General features: G+C 39.4%; 1 pseudogene; it reads left to right on the top strand.

The window, feature by feature from the left end:
- Positions 1 to 521: 521 nt before the first annotated feature.
- LOC141519074 (ubiquilin-1-like) lies at positions 522 to 15,516 on the top strand (annotated as a pseudogene).
- The last annotated feature ends 512 nt before the right edge of the window (positions 15,517 to 16,028 follow it).

Below are 16,028 nucleotides of genomic sequence, written 5' to 3'. Positions count from 1 at the left end.
AGCGAAGCGAACAGAACCAAGAGAACACTGGACACATCGATATCAACATTGTGTTTTGATCAGCCTTGATGGATGCAGCTACTCTCAACAGTTAGAGAGCTAGGACAACCCTAGGAGATCTTCTATGGATAATACTATCCCCATCCAGAGGAAGAAAAATAAAACAAAACAAAACAAAAAACCCTACAGAATCTGAAAGGATACTACATTCACTTATAAATTTTTTTTAAATTTCTCTTATTTTTTATTTCCCATCTCATGATTTTCTTTCTTTTCCCTTAATCCTAATTCCTCATACAGAAAATGACTAATCTGTAAACATGTTGAACCAAAATGTGTATGTACAATGTTCACCAAACTGTGGCTGAGGGGAGGGGGATGGTAAGGGAGGGTGGAAGAAAATTATGTAACTTTAAAATATGTATTTGCATGTGGATGAATGTTTGAAAACTTTCATAACATGTAATTGGAAAAATAAAATAAAATATCAATTGAAAAATAAATAAAAAGTAAAAGGGGTCATGGTGATTGATTTTGTAGAAATGGTAGGCACAGAATTAGGGGCTCAGGAGCTATAGGGATGAATAATGCAAATGTTTTACCCCACACATTAGACTTTAGGCTATACCCTAGTGTAAACACTAGAGCTCTGAGATCTAGGTCAAGAAGGAGTTATGTGACTGAAGCCATGTGTGGTCACCCAATGCTGATGAAAACCCCAGGCCTTCCAACATGAAGGCAAGTTATGATGAATAAGTGAACCCAAAGGGAAAAAAGGATGAATAGAGCCCATTTCCCATGGGGATGGGGTCCATGCCATACCTGGGCTATAGTATAGCTCCTGGGGTCCTATGGTGCTAGCATCATTTTAACAAAATTAAATAGGTTCTGTTACCTTCTCCATTTTATAAGAGAAAACAGAGATTAGAGAGAGAAAGGTTAAGGGACTTTGTGGTCCCAGAACTAGTGTCAAAATTGAAATTTAACCAGAAGGCAAACTGAGGCAATTCTATAAGCAAGATAATAGTTATTAACAGGAGCATGCCACCTGCCATTAAATGGATCAGTAGTTTGCTTTCATATATGCCCATGACTCCAAGCAATAACAGTTCCTCTTATCTGGGGTTTCAGGAATACAGAAAAAAGAACAGAAAGGGGAAATGACATCATGGCATTGAGGGTAATATGATTGGTTTACAGATCTGAAGCACAGGGAACAACATGATTGGTTGGAAGTTTGGTAATGGGGGCAAGCAACAACCCCTCTTTCCTCATGAGTCTAAGAAGTGCTCATTATTCAACTGCAGCTGCAAAGTTTAGAAATAATGGACCAAATCTTCTTGGACAGAAAACCAGACATCCTTAAATGATAGCCCAGGGCTGTAAAGATGCTGGACCCAACAAGGTCAGTTAAATCCTTGAGGTAAGAACAGATCGGAAATTTCCCAGAGCTGGATCTTTAAATTTATGACCAATTGACCCAATGACCAACTGGATTCTGAGCCAAGTTAAGAGGCAAAAACTTAAACAGTTATGAGAAAAAAAGCTGTTACAGGGGCGACTAGGTGGCACAGTGGATAAAGCACCGGCCCTGGAGTCAGGAGTACTTGGGTTCAAATCCGATCTCAGACACTTAATAATTACCTAGCTGTGTGGCCTTGGGCAAGCCACTTAACCCCATTTGCCTTGCCAAAAAAAAAAAAAAAACTAAAAAAAAGATGTTACAGGACAAAAATAATTATTTGTAAATAGGATCAACAAGAAAACAATACAGAATTGGTCTTAATCTTTTCATTAATAAGTATGCGTCTAGATTCTTACTCAAGTCTTCTTAACTCTAAATCCAAAACTCCACTTTGCCAGTATTCTCTGATATAATGAATACAAACAAACATAAAAGACTTATTTGAATTGATGCAAACTGAATAAGCAGAACCAGAAAAACTGTATCCACAGTGATAATAACATAAATGGAAAGAACAATAATAAAAAATGAAAATTGATTCTTTCAAAATAATGATTAAGAATTAGTCCCAAAGATTTTTCCTTCTCCCCCTCCCCACTTCTCTCCTACAGTTGCTTGTAGGAGTATAGAACACTGCATAAAATGATGGATTTTGTATGTATTAGTCCATTTTGTATAACTGGTTTTTCCCCTTTCTCTTTTTTTTCTTTTGCAATAGCAAAGGTATTGTTCTCTGGATCAGGAAATAAAAATGATATAAAAACAAAAGATATTTTTGAAAATTTACAGAAATAATTTAAGAGCAAGCAGAAGCATGATCGTCACAGAGCATTAGTAACATAATATAATAGTTACATAATATTGGATTTTGTCATTTTGAAAAGTTTACAGTTAGATAGTATCTTTGAAATGGCCAAGAATGCAATGAAAAGACCCCCACAGACAATTGTCACATGAACTCAAGTCAATAAAATATTGATTTAAAAAAATGACAGAGAAGATGGCGACATGAAGGGATCAAGTCTTGGGAGCTCTCTGATAAAAACTCATAAACTAAGGACTCTAACTAAACTTTCAAGAGACAGAACCCACAAAGGGACCCAGGGAGGCAGTTCTCCTACTCAAGGTAACCTGGAAAAGAGCAGAAAGGCTCTGCTCCCCGGGGTCGGGGGCAGCCCGCCAGAGGGGTAGCCCACCAGAGCCAAAGAACTTCAGCCTCCGGGAGGCAGCCCCAGGGCGCTGGGAGCCTCAGCTCACAGTAGCTGGGGAGTCTCCTGAGCTGCACCCGGGGGAGCACAAAGTGGGGGAACAATGGGGGACCTCTGTCAGAGCAAGCACATGGAGCCCAGCCCTCAGGGCACACAGCCAGCAGCCTAGTCTTTCCACAGCCCAGACCCGGAAACAGAAGCAGGTGGAGCTGGTAAACAGGAGCCCCCAGGGCATGAGCCCATTGAGCTGAGGGAGGGGAGTGAAGAGAGAGAGAGAGACTGCAGAGCTCTGTCCTCTGCCCCTGGAACAGGACTCTGGGGTTCTGACCACATTCAGATCCTGACCACAGTCTAGGCCCCCCAATAGAACAGCAGGGCCCCCCCCACCTCAGCCCCGTGGCAGAGGGGGGCGCTTATGGTCATTCACAGACCAGGAGGGAGGACAGAACCTCACACACTGAGACCCTTGAGGGAGTGTCCCAAAAGCTCAGGAAGCACCCTAAAAAACAGGCTTAGGCTGGGAAAATGAACAAGCAAAGAAACAAGAGGAAGACCATTGAGAAATATTTTACAAATGAGCCCAAGAAGGATCAAAATACTCAGTCTGAAGATGAGGAAGCACAAGCTCCTGCATCTAAAGACTCCAAGAAAAACAGAAATTGGGCTCAGGCTATGATAGAGCTCAAAAAAGACTTTGAAAATCAAATGAGGGAGTTGGAAGAAAAACTGGGAAAAGAAAGGAGAGAGATGCAGGAAAAACATGAAAATGAAGTCAGCAGCTTAGTCAAGGAAATCCAAAAAAATGCTGAAGAAAATAGCATGCTAAAAAACAGCTTAGGTCAAATGGATAAAACAGTTCAAAAAGTTACTGAGGAGAAGAATGCTTTAAAAAGCAAAATTGGCCAGATGGAAAAAGAGATAAGAAAACTCTCTGAGGAGAATAAATCCTTCAGACAAAGAATAGAATTCAGGGAGATTGATGAATTTACCAGAAATCAGGAATCAATACTTCAAAACCAAAAAAAAGAAAAATTAGAAGAAATTGTGAAATATCTCATTGAAAAAACAACTGATATGGAAAACAGACTTAGGAAAGATAATTTGAAAATTATTGGAATACCTGAAAGTCATGATCAGGAAAAGAGCCTTGACATCATTTTCAAAGAATTACTACAGGAAAATTGCCCTGATATTCTAGAAGCAGAGGGCAAAATAGAAATGGAGAGAATCCACCGATCCCCCCGAGAAAGAGATCCCAAAAAACCAACCCCCAGGAATATTATAGCCAAGTTCCAGAACTCCCAAGTCAAAGAGAAAATATTACAAGCAGCCAGAAGGACACAGTTCAAATATCATGGAGCTGCAGTCAGGATCACACAGGACTTAGCAGCAGCTACATTGGAAGCTCATAGGGCTTGGAATACAATATACCAGAAGGCAAAAGAGCTTAGAATGCAGCCAAGAATGAACTACCCAGCAAGGCTGAATGTCCTCTTCTAGGGAAAAAGATGACTTTCAATGAACCAGGGGAATTTCAAAGGTTCCTTTTGGAATGGCCAGAGCTGAACAGAAGGCTTGATCTTCAGATACAGGACTCAGGTGAAGCATGGAGATTGGAGGAGAGGGGGGAAATATGAGGGACTTAATGAGGATGAACTGCATGTATAGAAAAATGATACTGATAATATTCATATGAACCATCTCAGTTAATAGAGCAGGTAGAGAGAGCTTTTATAGTTGAAGCACAGGAGAAAGCTGAATTCGAAGATAAAATATGGTGTAAAAATGGAGTCAATAAGAAAAAAAGGGAAATGGAATGGGAGAAAGAAAAAGGAGAGGGGGAATAGTCCAAGCTATTGCACATAATAAGATTATTTTTTATTACAATGAGCTATTGCAGTGATATGGAAGGGGGGAGGCAAGGGGGAATGAGGGAACCTTTGCTCTCATCAGAGATGGCTAGGAGAGGAAACAGCAAATATACTCAATGGGGTATAGACAACTGGAGTAAGAAGGAGGGGGGAGCAGGGGGAAGGGGTGGGGATGTGAATAAAGGAGGAGAGGATGGACCATGGCGGGACAGTGGTCAGATATAACACATTTTCTTTTTTTACTTCTTGCAAGGGGCTGGGATTGGATGGCCTGCCCAGGACCATAGGGCCAGGTGGATTCTGGGCCTAAGGGGTGGTATGGGGGCTCAGGGCTTCTTGGCCCCAGGACCAGGGCTCTGTCTGCTGCGCCACTCAGCAACCCTACAGCTGAGTCAGAATGAAAGGAGAGAGAAAATATAGTACATGGTAGTGGAGAAATAAGAAAGGAGGGAGTTGCGATCAACAATGGCAACGTTGGACAAATATGGAAGTAACTTTTGTGATGGACTTATAAGGAATGTGATCCACTCACGACAGAGTTGATGGTGTTGGAACAAAGACTGAAACACATTTTTTGTTATTATTATTTGGGGGAGGGTGCAGGGCAAGTGGGGCTGGGTGGCCTGCCTGGGGCCACATAGCAGGGTGATCATTGGGTGTCTGGGGCTGGATTCAGACCCAGGTGCTCCTGGCTCAAGGGCCAATGCTCTGTCTGCCACCCAGCCACCCCTACTATTATTTTATTTTATTTTGGGTCTTTTTTTTTCTTCTTTTTGGTTTCTGCAGGGCAGTGGGGATCAGGTGGCTGGCATGTCACATGGCTGGGTGATTATTGGGTTTACAAGGCTGGATATGGACTCGGGTGCTCGTGGCTCCAGGGCTGGTGCTTCGTCCATTGCACTACCTGGCCATAGCTACAATTATTACTATTATTTTTTTTAATTTTAATTTTTTTTTCTCCCCCCTTTACTTTTTTGCCCAAGCAAGTCTATCTATATTCATGGGGGGAGGGGTATTTTGTTTACTTGTAAACAAGTATATTTTATTAATGTAAAGAAAAACATTTGTACAAAATGAGAATAAAAAATAAACAAAAAAAAGTGACAGATAAGTGGATAAATCATGTAGATTCCTTTACAGGAACAAAGGATGGGAATTCAAGGCCAGTTCATCGTCACCAGAAATTTTAGACAGATTATTCTTAAGGAACCCATGCTTAATGATTAATGCAGTAAAGAAATGATAAAAAAAAAAACTATGTCATTTCAAAAAAGGAAAATTAAACAACTAAACACATGGCAAGGCCTAGTTATATACATTTATACCACCTAGTCCTTGCATGAATTTTCACTGGCATATGCCTGGAATAGTCTTCCTTCTCATCTCCACTTACTGGTTCCAGCTAAAATCTCAACTTTTGCAATAACATTTTCTCAATTCCTCCTAATTGCTTGAATTTATGCATAAATTTATAAAGTTATTTTTCTTTCAAATTTTTAAGAATAAATTTACTATTTATATTTTTTCCAAACTAATTTTTTTTAAAAACAAATTTAGTTCCAAATCCATTCCTTATCTCCTGGTCCTTTCCCACCGAGAAGGCAAGAAACATGATATCAATTTTACATGTGAAATTGTGTAAAATCTTTCCATATTGGTCGTTAACAAAAAAAAAGCAAGAAAAATAAAGTGAAAAAATTATGTTTCAAAAAGCAATTAGACTTCATCAGTTCTCCTTCTCTTGGGGTAGATAGTATTTTTCATCATAAGTCCTTCAGAATTGTCTTGGATCATTGTATTGATCAGTCTAGCTAAGCCATTCACAGTTTATCATCACATAATATTGCTGTGTACAACATGGTTCTTCTCACTTCACTTTGCATCAATTCAAGTCTTCCTAGGTTTTTCTGAAACCATCCAGCTTGTATTTTTTGTACCACAATAGTATTTCACTACAATCATATACCATAATGTGTTCAGTCATTCCCCATTTGATGGGCATCACATCCATTTCTAGTTCTTTGTCACCACAAAATGTTCTGCTCTAAATATTTTTATATAAAGAGGTTCTTTTTCCTTTTCTTTGATCTCTTTGAGATTTAGATCTGGTAGTGATAATATTGGGTCAAAGTATGTGCACAGTTTTACAGTCCTTTGGGCATTGCTCCAAATCGATTTCCAGAAATGGTTTGATTAATTCACAACTCCATCAATAGTGCATTAGTGTTCCATTTTTTCACATCCCCTTTAGCATATGTCATTTCACTTTTCTGTCATATTAGTCAATCGATATACGAAACATGGCAGCTTAGAGTTGTTTTAGTTTGCATTTCTCTCATCAACAGGGCTTTAGAGCATTTTTTTTCAAATGACTACAGATAGCTTTGATTTCTTCTGAAAACTACTGGTTCGTATCTTTGACCATATATCAACCAGGCAATGATGCCTATTTTTGATAACTCTTAGTCCATTCCCTATATTATATTTGAGAGATGAGACCTTTATCAAAAGAACTTGCTATAAAAGTTTCCCCCAACTTCCTTCTAATCTTGTCTATATTGGTTTTATTTGTGCAAAAATGCTTCAATTTAACATAATCAAAATTATCTACTTCATAGCCCAAAATGTTTTCTCTCTTCTTTGCTCAGAAATTATTCCCTTATCCATAGATCTGACCCATAAAAATTTTCATGCTCCCTTAATTTGCTTATGATAGCATCCTTTCTGTCTAAGTCATATAATTATTTTGAGCTTACCTTGCTACTCATTGTGAGGTATTGGTATATAACTAGTTTCTTCCAAACTGCTTTCCAGTTTTTCCAGAAAATTTTGTCAAATAGTGAGTTTTTGTCCCAAAAGCTTAATTGGATTTATTGAACTTTATAAAACTATGGTTACTACTATTATGCATGTGTATGGAATGTATTTCACAGATCCATCGCTCTATTTCTTAGCTAGTACCAAATTGTTTTCATATTATCATTTTGTAATATAGTTTGAAATCTGGTACTGCTATCTTCCTTAATGCTTCCCCCTCCCCATTGATTCCCTTAATATTCTTGATTCTTGTTCTTCCAGGTGAATTTTATTATAATTTTTTCTAGGTCTACAAAATATTTTTTTTTGTTTGATAAGTATGACTCTGGATAAGTAAATTAATTTAGTAGAATTTCCCCTTTTGTTATATTGGCTTAGCCTATCCATTAACATTAATATTTCTCCAATTATCACATCATTCTTGCTAATAAAATTATTGATTGTTTCTATGTCTTATTCTTTGGCCCACTCATCTTTAGGATTAGATTATTTTGTTTCTGATTTATTTTTAATCTGTTTTCACAGTCCATTAATGAATGAATTTTTATTGCATTGGGGTCTGAACAAGATGTTTTTTTAACATTTCTGCTTTTTTTTAGACCAAAGACTGTTACCTTTAATTTAAAAAAAAACCCAATATCTTCTTATGTAATTTTGCTATCTCTTATACTTTATTTTTTCCTTTAGGATATGATTTCTCTCTCATCACATTCAACCTAGATCAATGTATACCATGGAAACAATGTAAAGACTAACAGACTGCCTTCTGTGGGGGGTGGCGGAGAGGGAAGCAAGATTAGGAGAAAAATTGTAAAACTCAAAATAAATAAAATCTTTCTAATAACAAAAAAACATTTCTGCTTTTCTGCACTTGTTTGAGAGATTTTTATGATCTAATATATGGCTAATTTTTGTGAAAGTGCCAAGCATAGTTGAGAAAAATATGTACTTTCTATTTCCACTCAATTTTCTCCAGAGGTCTATTATATCTAACTTTTTTAAAATTATATTCCTCTCTTTCTTTTTTCCTATTTATGTTATAGTTAGATTTATCTAGTTCTGAAAGGGAAAATTTGAGAAGCTCCACTAGTATAGTTTACTTTCTATTTTCTTCTGTAATACATTTAACTTTTCCTATTTATGTTATTGTTAGATTTCACTAATACTGAAAGGGAAAATTTAAGGAGCTCCACCAGTATAGTTTGCTTTCTATCTTCTTCTGCAACCCATTTAACTTTTCCTATTTATGTTATTGTTAGATTTAACTAATACTGAAAGGGAAAATTTAAGGAGCTCCACCAGTATAGTTTGCTTTCTATTTTCTTCTGCAACCCACTTAACTTTTCTTTTAAGTATTTGGATGGGGGCAGCTAGTTGGCACAGTGGTTAAAGCATCAGTCCTGGAGTCAGGAGGATCTGAGTTCAAAACCGATTGTGTAACATTGGGCAAGTCACTTGATACCATTGCCTTGCAAAAAAAATAAAATAAAATAAATAAAAATTAAAAAAACAAAGTATCACCACCATACTATTATCAAGAACACGAGAGCAAATGCTCTGTCAACAGCACAGAGAGACCCTTACTGATGAGTCCAGAATCAGATTGTGAAGACCCCAAAGTTCGAGGAGGAACAATTTAAGGTACTCAAGATCTGTTCTATCCATCAGGTCCACCCTTTTCCCACCCCACTTTTCACCTCCAATTACAAAAACAAGAACCATAAAATTTATCACAAGCATGTATAGTGCATTAAAAAAAAAATCCTCGATTGGTCAATGTCAAAAAAAAAGCCTCAATTTTCATTGACTGTATTTGATATGAATAACATGCTTTCTCGCAGGGTCCTCCGGATTTCTGTTTAGGGGAAAAAAGTCATCTCCAAATGATTCAAATCCTATCCTGACCACCATGTTAATATTTGTTGGAAAATGTTTAAAAGATCAAGATACCTTAATTCAGTATGAAAGATATAATGGACTTACCACTCACTCAGTCATAAAAACAAAACAGACCTGAGCAACAGCAAATTCAGCAAATTAACACCTTTGGAAGAAATTCTGCAACATCATCATCTTCCAATAGTCACTCAACATCAGTTTCTACAAATAGCAATCCTTTGAGTTGAGGTGGCCTTGAAAGTCTTGCAGGACTTGAATACATTCAGCTTCTCAGAACTACAAAGTCAAATGCAGTAGTAGTTTACATCCAACTTGTAAATGATGGTTAAGATTTTGAAAAATCTTTGTTCAGAGCATGTTTTCAAATTCTGACCTGATGAGACAATTAATTATGGCCAATGCTCAAATACATCAGGAATCCAATGAAATCCAGAGATTAGTCACAGTATTATTAATAATAAAGATATAATGAGATAAACACTAGAATTTGCAAGAAGACAGAGTCTTGAGTAATCTTGAAAGTATACCAGATGAGTCAGGAGTACCTGAGTTCAAATCTGGCCTCAGACACTTAATAATTCCCTAGCCATGTGGCCTTGGGCAAGCCACTTAACCCCATTGCCTTGAAAAATCTAAAAAAAAAAAAGTATACCAAATGGATACAATGCTTCCTGATATTCAGGAATCAATTTTCAGCACAAGAATAATTTGCTGGAAATTCATTGGCTTCATTGGTAAGCAATTCACCTTCTAGCAAAAGTAGTCAGCCTTCCCATACAAGAATAGAGGCAACTAGATGGCAAAATGGATAGTACACCAGGCTTGAAATCAGGAGGACCTGAGTTCAAATCCAGCCTCAGACACGTATTAGCTGTGTGACCTCGGACAAGTCATTTAACTGTCTCGCATCCAGGGCCATCTCCAGTCGACCTGATTCATATCTAGCCACTAGATCCCATGGCTCTGAAGGAGAAAGAGAGACTTGTGATTTAGCACAACATGCCCTCACACAAAATCTAATTCACTTGCTAGTCATGACATCACCTCCCTGATGGCATGGTCTTCTTTGAGAATGAAGGATAAAAACATCATCACCACAGAAAAGAGAAATCCTTTACCTAACTCATGGGCTCAACAGTCTGGAACCCAGAGTTCAATGACCAACAGTAAAACTGCCAGTAGTGTTGATGCCCTGGCAGCAATCTTAGCAGCAGTACTATCAGCTCTACTGGACAAAGTTACACTGTGTCAAATTTGGGACTTGTAGAGATAGTTGGTATATTCAACTAGCCAGGAATGCTGAGTTTATTTGAAATCCGAAACTGATGCAGAACATGTGCTCCTAAAACCAGAATCCTGATATACATTCAGCAATGTCCAACCCTATAATGATGCAGGACAGATTCATCAGAGTGTACAGACATTAGCAACAGAAGCACCAGGGTTCATGCCGGGGTTTTACTCCTAGCCTGGGAGCTTAGAAGGAAGCACTACAGGAACTACAGGAACACAAGTCCATCAACCAGGAACTACAGAACCTGGACACTTGAAATTTATTCAACAAATGTTGCAGGTCCTTGCTGGCACAAATCCTCGACGATTACAAAACTCGGAAGTCTTCAATAGCAACTGCAATAGCTCAGCACAATGGGTTTCTGGATCCATGAAGCAAACCTGCAGGCTCTAATAGCAACAGGAGACATATCAATGCAGCCGTTGAAAGGCTACTGGGCTCCCAATCATGATAGCAGCATTTCTGTTTCATGAAAAAAATGTAATTTATTTTTGATAATGTCTCTTAAGTTTTTAAAATACTATTTTGACTCTTGAAATTCAATCTGGTTAAATCACTATAACATATTTTAAGGTGGAGTGCAGTAGGTTTATATTTTGGAGTTTATTTTCAACAGTGGAAATCAATGCTTTTCATTCAAAGGTGTCACGTGCATTAAACATTTCTCTTTGTTCTGCATTTATTTTGGTTTTCAGAAACTGAAATCAGTTTTTACAATTGACTGAAGAGGTTTTGCTCTGCAGTTATCCAATTTATTTTTTTAAACATTAGCCTAGGATTGTAATTTATGTAGAATAAAAAGTATTAGAAATGAAACAAATTATTTGATTCCATAGTTCATGGAATATTGTGATTTAAGCAGGGATTTTTGCTAGCAAAGTACAATAAAATTTATGCTAATTAATGGTCATTTCTGCTTCATTTGTATAAAATACAGTAGGCACATTTGGAATGGTACATTTTGAGAAACACCTATTGTGTAGAATAAGCGAGCAGGACATTTATGCTTAAGAGAGAGAACAATGAAATATAAATGAAAAATTATTGTCTAATTGTGTAGAATCTTAACATTTAAACATTGCTAAACATCTCTCAATAGGTGTGCTGTTTATGCAAGTTCATTTAAAATACAGTAAAAATATTGATCCTGGTTATTTCCTAAAGTATACATTTAATTGTACAGAAAAGAACATTGTAATATTGCCTCAGTATTCACAGATTGACTGTAAATTACCTTTTAGTCTTTGTGAAGACTGAAGAAGCACTATGTTATTCCAAGAAATTGCTTTGGCCTAAGACTTTCAGTTTTAACACAGTGATTCCAGCATGCCTTATTATTTGTAATTTTACTCAAAATTTACTCAAAAATTTACTCAAATTGATACTTCAATTACTTTTAGCTACTATGTAAGAATAAAATTGTTTCTTTGGGATTTATCGGCTATTTTTCTTGTTCACAGGTAACAAATGAATTTATAAGTTAAAAAAAGAATAATAATCTGGATGTTCTGCCTTCTGGTACATATGGTTCAGCATTAATGTTACTTCATTGTCTAGGGTACCTTTTTAAAAAAAACTATTCTCCCTGCTTATCTCCTTGAATTTTTTTTTTGTTTTTGACTTGTCTGAGTTCATGATTGCTTCCCTTGCTTCTTTTTTTACCTCAATTGAAGCATGATAGATTCTGCTCCAGCCATTTATTTTTACCCCCATGTAATATAAAACTTCAGATGTATTTCTTATAAACAATATGTTGTTGGATTCTGGTATATAATCCATTCTGCTATCCACCTCTCTTTATGTGTGAGTTCATTCCATTCACATTCATGGCTATGATGACTGTGTATTTTCTTCCATCCTATTTTTTCCTATTTATCCTTTTCTCTGTGTGCTCTCTCTGTCTCTCTCTCTGTGTCTGTTTTTCTATCTCTTTCTCTCTCTCTGCTCTTTTTCTCTCTCTTGTTTTCTCCCTCTCTCATCCCTCCTCAAAACTCTACTTTGCTTCTAACCACTGCCTCCCTTAATCCTCCCTTCCTTTTGTCATGGCCCCTTCTTTACCCCCCCCCACATCCTTGTTGAGCAAGATAGATTTCTATATCCAACTGTTATGTATTGCCCTCTGTCAACCAATTCTAACAAGAGTAATGTTCATGTGTTACCCATAGGCATCTGGTATAATCAGTTTTTAAACAAATATCCCATCTATAAGATATCCAGCGAATAGCCATCTAGTTTCAGTTTGAGGACCTGTACTGAGGAGAACCATTGTTTTTCAAGATCAATCAGATTTTAAAGGGGTTACCTGCCATCAAATCAAATTTTTTTTGCAATTTCTGCTCATGGTTCCTGGTTCTGTCCAATGGGGTTCATCAGGAAAAAAAAGTTATTCTGCTTCTGCATGACTGGCATGTCTCGTGTTTAAACTGAACATCTCCAGTGCCCTCAACAAGTATTCATTTAGCATGGTGTCAAGGACCTCACCCCCCTTGTTGCCCTCTTCTGGACACTCTTTAGTTTGTCACTATACTTCCTAAAATATGATATTCAGAAATGATCATACTTCTCTAGAAGGGTTATGACCACGACTAATCTGATTCTAACCTCTCAGTTTCCAGTCTCACATTTCCAACTGCCAATTGGACATCACAAATGTGATATCCCATAGACATTCTAAATTTAAAATTACAAAAACTGAAGGCATCATACCTGCTCCATTCCCAAAGCCTACCCTCTTCCTAATTATCCTATTACTATCAAGATCTCATTAGCAGGGGGAGGCTAGGTGGCACAGTGGATAAAACATCGGCCCTGGAGTCAGGAGTACCTGGGTTCAAATCCAGCCTCAGACACTTAATAATTACCTAGCTGTGTGGCCCTGGGCAAGTCACTTAACCCCATTTGCCTTGCAAAAACCTAAAAAAAAAACTCATTAGCCTTTCAGTCATCTAGGCTCTGGACCAAGTTGTTACTTTCAAAACCTTTGCCATATTCTGTTGATGTTACTTTTGTAACATCCCTCAAATACCATTCCCCACCACCACCACCATCTTTCTCTCCTCCGACATTGCCGCCAACTTGGTAGCAATGCCCGTGCCTGAACCACTGCAATAGCCTGCTGGTTGGTTTGTCTGTCTCAAGTCTCTCCCCAATCCAATCAATTCTCTGCTAAAGTGGGATACCATATTTCAAGAAATCTCAGATAAAAACTGCCCAAATCTCTTCGAACCAGAGGGCAAAATGAAAATAGAAATCATCCATCAATCACCTTCTTAAAGAAACCCTCAAGTTTTATAGCCAAAATTCCAAGCTTTCAGGTCAAAGAAAACCACTATAAGCAGCCACAAAAAAGAAAAAGTTCAAATACCAAGAAATCATAGTCAGGATGGTGCAACACTTTACAGTTGCAAACGCAAGGCAAACAAGTCTATACAATCAAGATCCATATAGGCTAAACTGGAGATAATCAACAGGAGAATGAGAGGGAATCAGAAAAGGGTTCTCTAGCAGAAAGGGACAGTTAAACTGTTCCATGAAGAAAACCAGAGAATGGAGATAAAGAAGAAGACTCCCCACTTGGGGGACAGTCATAGTTTCTACACAAAGATGGAGATGACTTCTTGCTGGGAATGCTCTAGAGGGGCCTTTTGTTCAGTTGTGGTTTGGACTTGGGGGTCCCTGAGGCATCTTTCACCTCTAAAATTCCATAATTCTTCCTCATAGCCATGGACTAGCCTTGTGCCACTTGCCCATGCTTCAGGTAGGAGATGCAGCATAAACTCAAAGGACCTTGTTGTAGATTATTCATCTTTATTTCCCTAATGAGGAAGGCATGCTCATCAGATCTGCCCAAAACCTGAGCTGGGAGGAATGGCTGAGACCTGGTTTATCAGGTAGGCATCCAAAGGATCCGTCTTTTCAGGGAGAAAAAAGAGCAACTTTCTCCTGACTTTAGTTAAAGTCAGCAACTGGTGGCCCAGAAAAAGTTCTGCAACCACAATTGCAGTGGTTGATGAGGACTGACCACATGAGAAGGCCCGACAGGCAAAGCACTGTGACATCACCAGAGCACGTCAATGCAGCCACATCAGAGAGGCCAGAAGCCCCAGTACTTACACGGTCCTCCATGTGTGATCTGACAACGTACGGAGGTGTATCCGTTCTTCCTATTGAAGCTGCCCCATGTGGGAGGGTGGGCAGAGAGCAGCAGGGAAGAGGAGAAATTGGCTGGGGCAAGAAGGGGAGAGTGCTCCCTAAGAGCTAATATTCAAAGGATAGAAGCCTGGGACTGGAGACAAGAAGACCTGAGTGCCAATCCAGCCTCAGATACTTATTATCTGTGGGACCCCCTGACTGCCTCAGGGTCCCCATCTGTCAGAATGGAGATAAAAATAACACCTCCCCACAAAGGTGGTAGGAAGAATCAAGTGAGCTGAGCAAATTTGATTATTATAGCTAACATTTGTAAAGCACGTTGGGCTCTCCCAGCAAACCTGAGAGGTGGGTCCTGATATTATCATCATTTTGTGGTCTTGGTTTAGTTATGTCCAGCTCTTCAGGCCCTATTTGGGTTTTTTGGGGCAAAAGTCCTGGAGTGATTTGCCATTTCCTTCTCTGGTTCATTTACCAGAAGAGGCAACTGAAGCCAACAGGGGGAAACAGCTTGCCCAAGGTCACCCAGCTAGAAAGGGCCTTCCTGACTCCAGCCTGGAGCTCTAGCCTAGGCACCACCTCATTTTACAGATGAAGAAACTGAGGAAGAGAGAGTTGAAATGACTTGCCAGGGATCCCAGAACTACTAAAGCGTCTGGGACAGGATTTGAACTCTGTTCTTCCTGGCTCCAAAGCTGGTGGGATTTTCAGGTGCTGGGCCCAGCTCCTGGCTGCAGCACCCCACCTCCAGCTCCTCCTGTGGCAGCCTTGATTGAGCAGCTCAGGGATTCAGTGAAGAGGCTCTGCCACTGAGGAGGACCCCAAACTCATTTCATCATCACTAGGAAGTGGGGTGTGGGGCAGCTCAGAGCCTCCTGAACCAATCACTGGCTTTTGCTGTTGCCTGCATCTGCCCCGGACCCTGCCTGCTTGGGTGACCTTGGGCAAGTCACTTGAGCTCTCAACTTCCCTTTCTTTCCCCATGTCTAAAAGGAGGGAGTCTCTGCCCCCCCCCCAGCCGCACCCTGGCTGCCCCCGCTGCCTGCTGCTCCCCCTCTTCCCTGGGCCACAGAAGGTGGGAGCCCGGGTGGGGGCAGGGGAAGGGGCAGGGGAGGGGGCCCGCTGCGAGCCCCAAGCCATCCATTTCTGAAACCATAAGACTCTAGGCTCGCCGGGCCCCGGGGAGCCGCACAGCCACCTGGCCCAGCCCGGCCTCTGGGCCCTTCCCTCTGCCTCTGCCTCTCCCTCCCTATCTCTCCCTATCTCTCCCTATCTCTCTCTCTCTCCTCTCTCTCTCTCCTCTATCTCCTCTGTGTGTGTGTCTC

This window comes from Macrotis lagotis, chromosome 3 (assembly GCF_037893015.1).
Source record: "Macrotis lagotis isolate mMagLag1 chromosome 3, bilby.v1.9.chrom.fasta, whole genome shotgun sequence".
Taxonomy (NCBI): domain Eukaryota; kingdom Metazoa; phylum Chordata; class Mammalia; order Peramelemorphia; family Peramelidae; genus Macrotis; species Macrotis lagotis.
This window is presented reverse-complemented; position numbering and strand designations above follow the sequence as displayed.